This window comes from Ostrinia nubilalis, chromosome 20, assembly GCF_963855985.1.
Source record: "Ostrinia nubilalis chromosome 20, ilOstNubi1.1, whole genome shotgun sequence".
NCBI lineage: Eukaryota > Metazoa > Arthropoda > Insecta > Lepidoptera > Crambidae > Ostrinia > Ostrinia nubilalis.
Genome location: NC_087107.1, coordinates 7,862,503 through 7,871,958, shown reverse-complemented (window position 1 = coordinate 7,871,958; position 9,456 = coordinate 7,862,503). Strand labels below are relative to the sequence as shown.

The 9,456-nt window shown below is 37.8% G+C and overlaps 1 protein-coding gene across 1 annotated transcript in view; it reads left to right on the top strand.

The window, feature by feature from the left end:
* Nucleotides 1-1,446: 1,446 nt before the first annotated feature.
* The window catches only part of LOC135081881 (semaphorin-5B), a 70,767-nt gene continuing 62,757 nt past the window's right edge, over nt 1,447-9,456 (top strand). Inside the window, exon 1 of the mRNA XM_063976665.1 lies at nt 1,447-1,913. The gene's annotated coding sequence lies outside the window, so the exon portion shown is untranslated. The remainder of the gene's footprint in view (nt 1,914-9,456) is intronic.

Below are 9,456 nucleotides of genomic sequence, written 5' to 3'. Positions count from 1 at the left end.
TGCTTAACGAATTTTGGGACGCGTCTTGTTTCAACGCAGATTTAGTATTGGTTCCAAGCATCTACATATTCTGGTACAGGAGTAGAAAGAGCATTAGGGATGGTAGCACTTTAAATCTTTTGTATTTTTTGTTCCAGGGAATCATCATCATCATCAAGCCCTTTAAAGTTCACTTTTGGGCTATGAGCCTCCTCTACTTTGGTAGATAGTTTTGCCATTATCTCCACGCTTGTCAGGAAGGCAGGTTTGGAGATTGATTCCAGGAAATATCAGGACAAGATGACCTCTCTTGCCCAAGGTGTCATAAAACCGGACTACGGAATCTGGTTGATAAAATGGACGCAGATATTACGTCTTGAGAAACATGAGGCAATGATAATTACCACATCTTCAATCACACCCTTATAATACAATTTTACCATCCTTTTTAACTAAGCTACTGCAAGTACTAGAATTATGTACAGTTCTTTCGCCTTGCACGGACTGTCATTACCGCTTCTGAGAACCCAATCAGTTCAAAGCTAACCACAAATTGAAGCAACAGTATCTGATGCGCGGGAGTGTTTCGAGCTTCGGCGCTAGATGTACGGTTGACAGCACATCAGGCTGAGAAATTTTGTTGCAAACACGCTTCTATTACAACGGCTTATGACCTTATAGTGTTGAGATTGACGTGCCACTGTACGCAGGTAGTAGGCAACATAGGTCGGTGCCCGCAAGGACGTTGGTGCGCGGGCGGAGGCAGCTATCGAAGCCGTCTTGGCCAATGGCAGCTTAGATTTCGATGTGTGAGTGGGCCGTGTGTACACAGAGGCACTTTCGGCAGAATGACACTAGGGGTCGGTGTTGCTATGCTTGGGTCTTTGCCTATGTTTGGGGAGATTTTGTTACGATTAGCTTAGATTAGATAGGTTGTGTGATTGATATTTTTAGGTTTATTGTATAGGTTTTTATCTACTACATAATATTCGTATATTTTGTTATTGATTACTTTTTTGGCATCCATCTCACTATCCATATTATCAATTCATGATTTTTATTATTTCTCCCAAGTTTCAGTAAATATTTTCCCATTATTAGATTGTATGTGTTACGATTTTATTTCAGATTTTCTGTTGCATGTAAAAAGAAATTGATTTATTTTTGAACTTTTCATTATTTACTTAAAATTTATTAATTTATTGAAAATTGAAAAAAAAAAAAAACAAATGCCAAAGTAGGTAACTAGGTAGGTAACTAATGATTGTGTATTCAAAAAGTATTTTGAAGCCTTCATCTGGAAGTAGTTATAACTCAACTGATCAAGGTTCAGAAATCTAACAGCTAAACTCATTGTAACTAAGTCAAAAAGTGCATCTCAGTGCATGGAGGGAGTTTGAAACTGCACTAGCAACCCATATCTCGGCAATTGCGCGCGCACGAGCCACGGACCACGCCGAGAGAGCCCGTTCCACAGTGTACAACGCGGTTCATTCACGCACACTCGCGCGATCGGCAGAGGCGTTGTGTGGCGCGGACCGCGGCTAACTTTTGTTTTTTTATCGTCCTCTGTGCCTGCCACTTGCTTCCTTGCCCACGGCTTACCTGCCAGTGTTAAAACTTTTGTTATCCAATTCTTTTATTCCTTTTTACTTATCACCAAGTGAACTGTACTCAAAAAGCTCGTTTGTTCTAAAGTGCGAAGTGAAATCTCTGCCGTGTAAGGTCCAGATGTTGGCGCAAGCGGCAATAACCTCGTTTTGTGTCAACAAATAATAATAAACAGTGATCGGGACAAGTTATACTGCGCGTTCGACACAAAAAGTTAACTGTGATGAATTAAACAAAGCTCTAAACTGGATGTGCAGGAGGAGAATGGGCTTCGATTGCTCACACAACTCGGTTGTTGCGATTTCACCCACATAACATTTATGGTAAGTTAAAAAGTTTCAAGTTGTTTCGTAACTGCAACTTTTTTTGGTGGCGGGCAGTATGCTTGCAGTTTTTAAGAAAACTTATGTCAAAATTATAAATGTTCTCAAAAAGGTTTGTTTTTCAGTTGGGCCATTTTAATGAGATGCTAATGTTAATCTACTAGAGTCATTAATCATATCAATTTTACGAAATTGACCGTAGGCAAGTAGGTGGGTTTCTGTGAAGTTACTTACGGTGTACTAGCCCACACAAATTGAGCTTACGAAACCTGCCGTTTGCCGGGCTCAGCATTTGTGTAAATACAGGTGAATTACAATAATGCACCGCTATTACTCGTAGTAACATTTCTACTTCTAATGTGCTTACAGTTCAAATAGATATTAATTTGTATGGTATGTAGGTAGGTTGTTATTATGAAACAGGAAACGAATTTTCGTTATTTATGAATTACTGACTTTGAAACTCCGCAAATTGCTGTAATGTTATTCTATTAATTCTATCATCTTCTCAAGTTTTTGAGATTATTTCTCAAGATGGTCAAGTTCTTAAAATCAACTTAGATTTCTAACTAATCATATTTTAATAACGACCCTGACATGTCAATCAGAAGAATTGAGAAATAGGATGGACTAGAATTTTAGGAACAGAACATTCATGAATTTGGTAACATAATGAAAAAGTCGTGTAGGTAAATTACCAAATTTGAATCATCCTCAAACAATTAGTGTTAATAGCCGTCGTCCATTACCGTGTGTTGTTCTTTACGTTCTTATCCATTCAGGGTCACGTCAAGTTAAAAACCCAGGGTCATGTGTACGAGTCGCTTACTTCCCTACTACACGTTGCATTGTCTTAGCATCAACTACAACACCGTGTTCATTGTTTACACTGTCGTTACTTTGTTTATACACTCTCATAAAAGATTAGAGGGATTTCTCACCAGTCTGTTGACAGTTGAGAAGGGATCTGGCTATCACCAGGATTGACAGTAATTTACGCCATTTTAATCTTCTAGCCGAAAATTTTCTTGTACCAAATGGGTTTACAAAATGATTTTTCGATTTTTAGGGGTAGTTATAGTCTGGCTTGACTCAATCAGATCCAATGCTGCATGCTATTACCGTATCGTATTTTTTCTGATGAATACCAACTATTGTTGATTGATTCAAGCCTGCAGTATTTAAGGCATTGGTTTTAAAGAACAAACTCAATTTCCCATCTGAATCAAATAGGTTTAAAACGAACGAGTCGATCTCTAAAAAGTGGTTAGAACTACTAAACACATAGGAGAAACTCTTAACGAAAATTCCTAAGTGAATGACGTAGGTGCAATAAAATTTGGACTATTATTGCCTGGATATAGAACAAGACCTTATATTCTAAACGACACATAAATTAATGTTAATGCAGCGAAAGTAACAAGATCTCTGCTTATGAGCTATAAATATTAAATAAAATCCGTAATAGATTAAATTTTACAGACAGGATGAACATTATAAAAACAGGCGATATCTAAAAACTGCTGTATTTTGATATGATTTTAAGGTTCATTATGACTTTGATGACTTTTTGTGTTTTCTGATACACCTGTCGAAGCATTAAAGCGTTCCAGAATTTTCTAAAATGATCCCACCTGTGATTATCTCACAAATAGTCTTCAGTCAGGTCAAGTACAGTTCTAAGTAAGCAACTAGTGGTTGACTTATAAGGACATAGGAGCTAGCGGAAAACCGGGAGGTATGGAGGCTACCGTAAACCGTTAGCGCGAGTCAACTTCCACTTTGAAAAATGATGTTAAACCATTAATTAGGAAGATAGAAAATGAAGTTAAACTTCCAAAAAAATTTAGATGATTTGGAGCAGTGATGATAATAAAAACAAATGTTAGATTAGTGATCGTTAGACCCTATAATTTTCCATCAAACGCGGTTCGTACTCGTACAAGATCTGGGAAAAAAGGTTTACTCATATTTAGTCAGACTTGTAAATTAATCAGATGGAGATAAACATCATGACATTCTACTATCATATAAAACTGTATGCAAATCCCGATTCACGGTCAAAAGAATGCAACACAAGATTTCACGAATGCCTTAAACACGTTCGGATAAAAAGTGTTGATATATTTCGCAAAGGAAAAAAACGACTCGTCACACTGACGACTTCATTTAAGAGACCCTAATTACGTGTTGTCGCTCATTCATATTCAAACGAGAGCATTTTGTCGAATGCAAATGGATCCGAATGAACACAATGGGGAATGATCACCTCGTGTCGCAAGCAATTTAGGCATGGCCAAACTAATCATCGGTATAAACACTGATTACGATCAATTTGTCGAGAAAGTGCCTTCGGGGCAGTGGCGGGGCAAGACCTAAATTTGATGTGGGCAAGACAGATTTCGCGAGGCCTTGTTCTGTGGCGACCTGAAGACGGATTTTATGAAATAATAAAAAAAAACGGGTCAATGGTCTATTCATTGACAGTTTCTGATTTCTTGATTCAGTGATTATTTTTAAAGGAATTTTGCGCCAAAGAATAATGTTTGTCACTTAAAACCGTGTTGTTGCTTAATTTTGTGTCTGATTATGGCTGAATTTGTTTGGAAAAAAAATAATTAACTACATTGTTTAGCTATCAATAATTTATCCTACTAATATTATAAATGCGAAAGTTTGGATGTCATGATGTCTTGGATGTCTGGATGTCTGGATGTCTGGATGTTTGTTACTTTTTCACGCAAAAACTACTGAATGGATTTTGTTGAAACTTTACAGTATTACGGTTTATAACCCAGATTAACATATAGGCTATAATTTATGACGATCTGTGACATACCTACTAAATTTCACGCGGGTGAAACCGCGGGCAAAAGCTAGTATTTTATAGTATTTAAAAGTTGAATTTGACATGTGAGCAAAATTGTTGATGCGCGAGGCCCCTTGTTCCGCGAGGCCGTAGGCGGTGGCCCACGTCGCCTACGCCTTACGCCGCCACTGCTTCGGGGTGTGCCAATTTCAATTCGGAATACTTAGGTGTTAGGTGTTTCAATATTTGAAATTTTGTCATTGATGTTGGGCCTTTTGAAAATCATGTTACTTACTCCCCCATCATAATTTTGTCAAAATACTTATTAATTAGTATTAATTGATGATGAAGCAATGACAGTAGGTAAGCATCATTACTGCGTCTTTTCGATTGCATCTGAAGTTATGAAGAGTCATTTATTATAGTAGTTTTTGTAATTGCAGTGCGGCCAGCAATTTAATTACCTACAACAAACCTACTATTAGGACAACTTCGTCATCATTGTCAGGTCATGAAAGAAGTAAGATATTGTGTATAAAAACATTTGCACGGGTAATAAGCACCTTCCCTTCAACCTAGAATTAAGCCCACAGTACGGGTCTGAGACCCTTCACACGTAATAAAGTAGATGTGGTAATAACAAAAAAATAATTGCCTCCTCCCGATCACGGTGTCATCATTACGCAATTAAATGACTGCTTTAAGATGTGGTAAACAGCTATTATTACAGTATATCAAAGGAAATGTATAGTGAACGGTCCAATTTTATCACCTTGTGATTCCAGGTAATTGTCAGTTAAAAGTGAACCTGTCATTAAACTCAGCTGGATCGTGTTCGGATAGTAATTCAAGCATCCCTTTGGGTTTGGTATTGCGTGTCTTGTAGGGCTGCCAGTCTTGAGATAATTTGTGGTTAATCTTATCCTTTATCGGTGGTGTTTCGATCTTAGTTTATTTTACCTTCCCCTTAAAGTTCATCTTCTACTCGTATTGCTTGAATGAGGTTAGGATATTGCAAATTAGAAATCAATCTGATTGTAACTACGATAAAAATGACGATGCTATGGTTCAAAGGACACGTTGGGTTATCTTTTAGTTGGATCTTGATTGAGCGCATAATCAATACGCTCATATTGATACGACGATTCTCATGTCAGAAGTGATTATGTGCATCATCATCGGGTCATTTATTTTAGTCTCCACTGCAGGAAAACGACTCTTTCCAATTTACCATAGACAAGTTGAGGATTATGTACGTTATGATATGCAAAAATCATGGTCTTTTATGTAACCAGAGCATCCAGGTATAATCGACCTGGTCCAAAATTTAACCACAAATTCCCATAAACCATGCAAGGTAACCCTACCAGCCTCGCGTGATGGTAACCAGTCCACCCTGGTTAAGTCGAGCGTCCACTGAGCGCGGCGATCTGGAAATCAGATAGCATCGGATTGCTCGAAGTATTTCTGGCCGGACCCAACTTATCCATAAGTGGATGTAATTTCTGCCACACCAACAGTCACATCACCGATGGAAATGATTACAGTAAAAAATACTGTGGGAATAATTGTATTGCTCTAAAAGACATGGAATTGTGACTTCATCTTATCGAGTTATCTATATACACTGGTCAACAAAAAAAATAAAATTGTTTGTTTCCTGTGATTTTTTTTCTGTTTCTATCTCAAATTGACGCATATTTTTTAAATATGGCAACAGTTTTTCTCTAACAGCTTTTGTTTTTAAGTTATAGCTATCTACCTTCATTTAATATTTTTTCTTAGATTTTTGATTTAATTGGACAAAAAAATATATTTTGTTGGTGTTTTCGATATTGCTTCGTTATGAAGATGTTGTGTGCTTAATCCAGATTGCTTCTGCTATGTTTTTAGTAAATATAATATTTGAAAAATGTCGAAAACCTCTATCGGATTTCATGAAAACTGCGTAACATCGACACTTTAAAATAAATCTTTGAAATTAATTAATCAAGACCACAAATGGGTTATTTGTGTTCTGAGAATAGGTAACTTACTTTAGGTCAACAAGGGGGCTACATAAAATTCCCGTTTCATGTGTATCTGGAATAGTCGTAACAAACAAAAGCATTGGTTACAAAAAATTTGACCAGTGCGGCTTCCCGCACACACGACTTTTTGCTTTTCAGCTAAAGTTGATACAAACTATTTTATAAACATGCCTTTAGTTAGCCAAGACCGTATCACCGTACTTCCACCACTTTATATTAACCTCGGCATCTTGAAACAGTCTGTGAAGGCGCTTGACAAAAGTAACGAATGTTATAATTTTCTTTCATGAAAGTTTTCAGGATTAAGCACAGAAAACTTGAATGTTGGTAATTTTTGATGGGACTCACATTAGGCAACTGGTAAATGATCGTAATTTTAAGAAATCAATGACTTAAGTCCAGTCCTAAGCTTAGAATTCATTTTTTTGGTTATAAGTAATTTCCTAAGCAAAAAGAAATTGTTGAGAGCATGCTATCCAACTTGCAAGAGCTAGGGTGCAACATGGGCATAAAAATACACTTCATGTACTCGCATTAACATCAATTTTCACAAAATGTGGGTGAGTTTAGTGAGGAGCAGGATAAAAGATGTCATTATAATTTTCGGACAATGGAAGAAGGTTATCAGGGGCGGTGGTGATCATATATGAATGGCAGACCATTGCTGGAGTTTGCAACGAGATCTACTCAAACTTGTCTATTCAAAGAAACCATATAAAAGACCATTTGCTAGTGTTCAATAGATATTTTATCAACACAATGTATAATTTTTCGTATTTTTTTATCAAAATAATAAAACTCTATATTTTAAAAAGTAAAGCTGTTGACGATCTCCCAGTATTTTTTTCATAATCAGGGCCATAGAAATACCCAATAACAGAAAAAAAAATAAAGGAAAAAAAACATGTGTTGACCAGTATCTTTATTGCTTATATCACAAGTTTTATTGCTAAAAGTAATTGGAACAGCTACCTAATGCTTTTCACAAGGTGTTAATTTTCCCATTCCGGTCATCTATCTGTAAAATTGCCATTCGTCGTTTTCTCCTCGCAATAATGGCGTTACGTTACAACATTACGTAATTTTGTTACTGTAATTTCTGTGATAATAGCAGGTACTAGTTAATGATGAAAAATAACATAAACGATGGTGTTATTGTCTACTACAATAATGTAATACCTCGAGTCACAATATCGGAGCCCAACATAGCAGATGCCAGCTGTCTTTTAATTACTATAAACGACGAAACGGCGATTTTAGCTATCTACCGTCCGTGTGCATTCCGAAGCGCCCAAAATTTTATACTTTCCCTAGACCCGATTTTACTGCCACTTAAATCATATAAAAATATAATTGTCATGGGCGATATTAACATCAACTTGATCTCATCACCCAAGTCAGACCCAGACTCTGAGGATTACCTTAACGCACTTGCCTTTCACGGTCTCCTTCCAGGTCACACCTTACCGACCCGCAGTTCTGCCTGTCTTGATCATGCCATTCTCAAAACTTCGTCACCTGCCCAGTGTTTGGTTATCCAGTCCACTGTAACTGATCATGATGCAGTCCTTCTCGCTATTCAGTCCAAAATCGGAAACCCTGGCACCATCAAAATTAAAAAAGTTAATTACCCTGAAACTTGTAAATCTATAAAAAACATTGATTTTTCGCCCATTCTTCAGCTTTCTGACCCTAATATTGCTACTAATCTCCTAATATCCAAACTTCAAATTGCTATTGCACAGCACACTCGAGCTCTTACTGTCCCTCGACGTCGTAGAATCCTTAAACCCTGGATCACCCCAGGTCTATTGAGGTGTATCCAAAACAGGGATAACATGCACAAAAGACTCAGAAATGAGCCTAACAATGAAATCCTTCGTAAGACCTATATTCGCTACCGTAACTTTTGTAACTCTTTACTTAAAAAAATCAAAATTGCACATGACAGGAATCTCATTGTTAAGGCGGGTTCTAATAACAAAAGACTATGGAACGCCATCAAAGAAGTTTCTAATATCAAAAAAACAAACTCAAGTTCTACCGACCTCCTTTCTTGTATGCCCACTCCAAATCAAGCTGTTGAGCACGTTAACTCTTTCTTCGCAGGCATTGGTAGGTCCCTCGCCGAAGAAATTCTCTCAAATAATTCCGGTCCTCCCTCCTCTTCTCCTACACCTCCTGTTTCTTCTTCGTCTTCTGCCTGTCAATCTTTCGTTCTCCTGAGTGCCTCTACCGCAGAGGTTGAAACCCTTCTATTATCCCTCAGGGAGGAGTGCGCAGTTGGTTGGGATAATATCCCTACCACCCTCTTGAGGCGCTGTAAAGACCAGCTAGTCCCTCCTATTGCACACATCTGCAACCTCTGCCTTTCCTTAGGTTGCTTTCCGGATGCTTTTAAAAAGGCACTAGTTCACCCAATCTACAAGTCTGGGGATCGAAACCGTGTCAATAACTACCGTCCTATATCGGTTCTGCCAGCCTTGTCGAAAATCTTAGAGCGGTTAATAAACAACAGACTGATCAAATTCATTGAGGAGCGGGATTTCTTGTCTCCTGGTCAACACGGCTTTAGACAGGGTAAATCTACAGCTGATGCGGTTCATGAACTTACCGACCACGTCTCTAGAAGTCTGGACAGGGGCAAGAAATGTCTTTCGATCTTCCTAGACCTGGCCAAGGCTTTTGACACGGTTTCCATCCC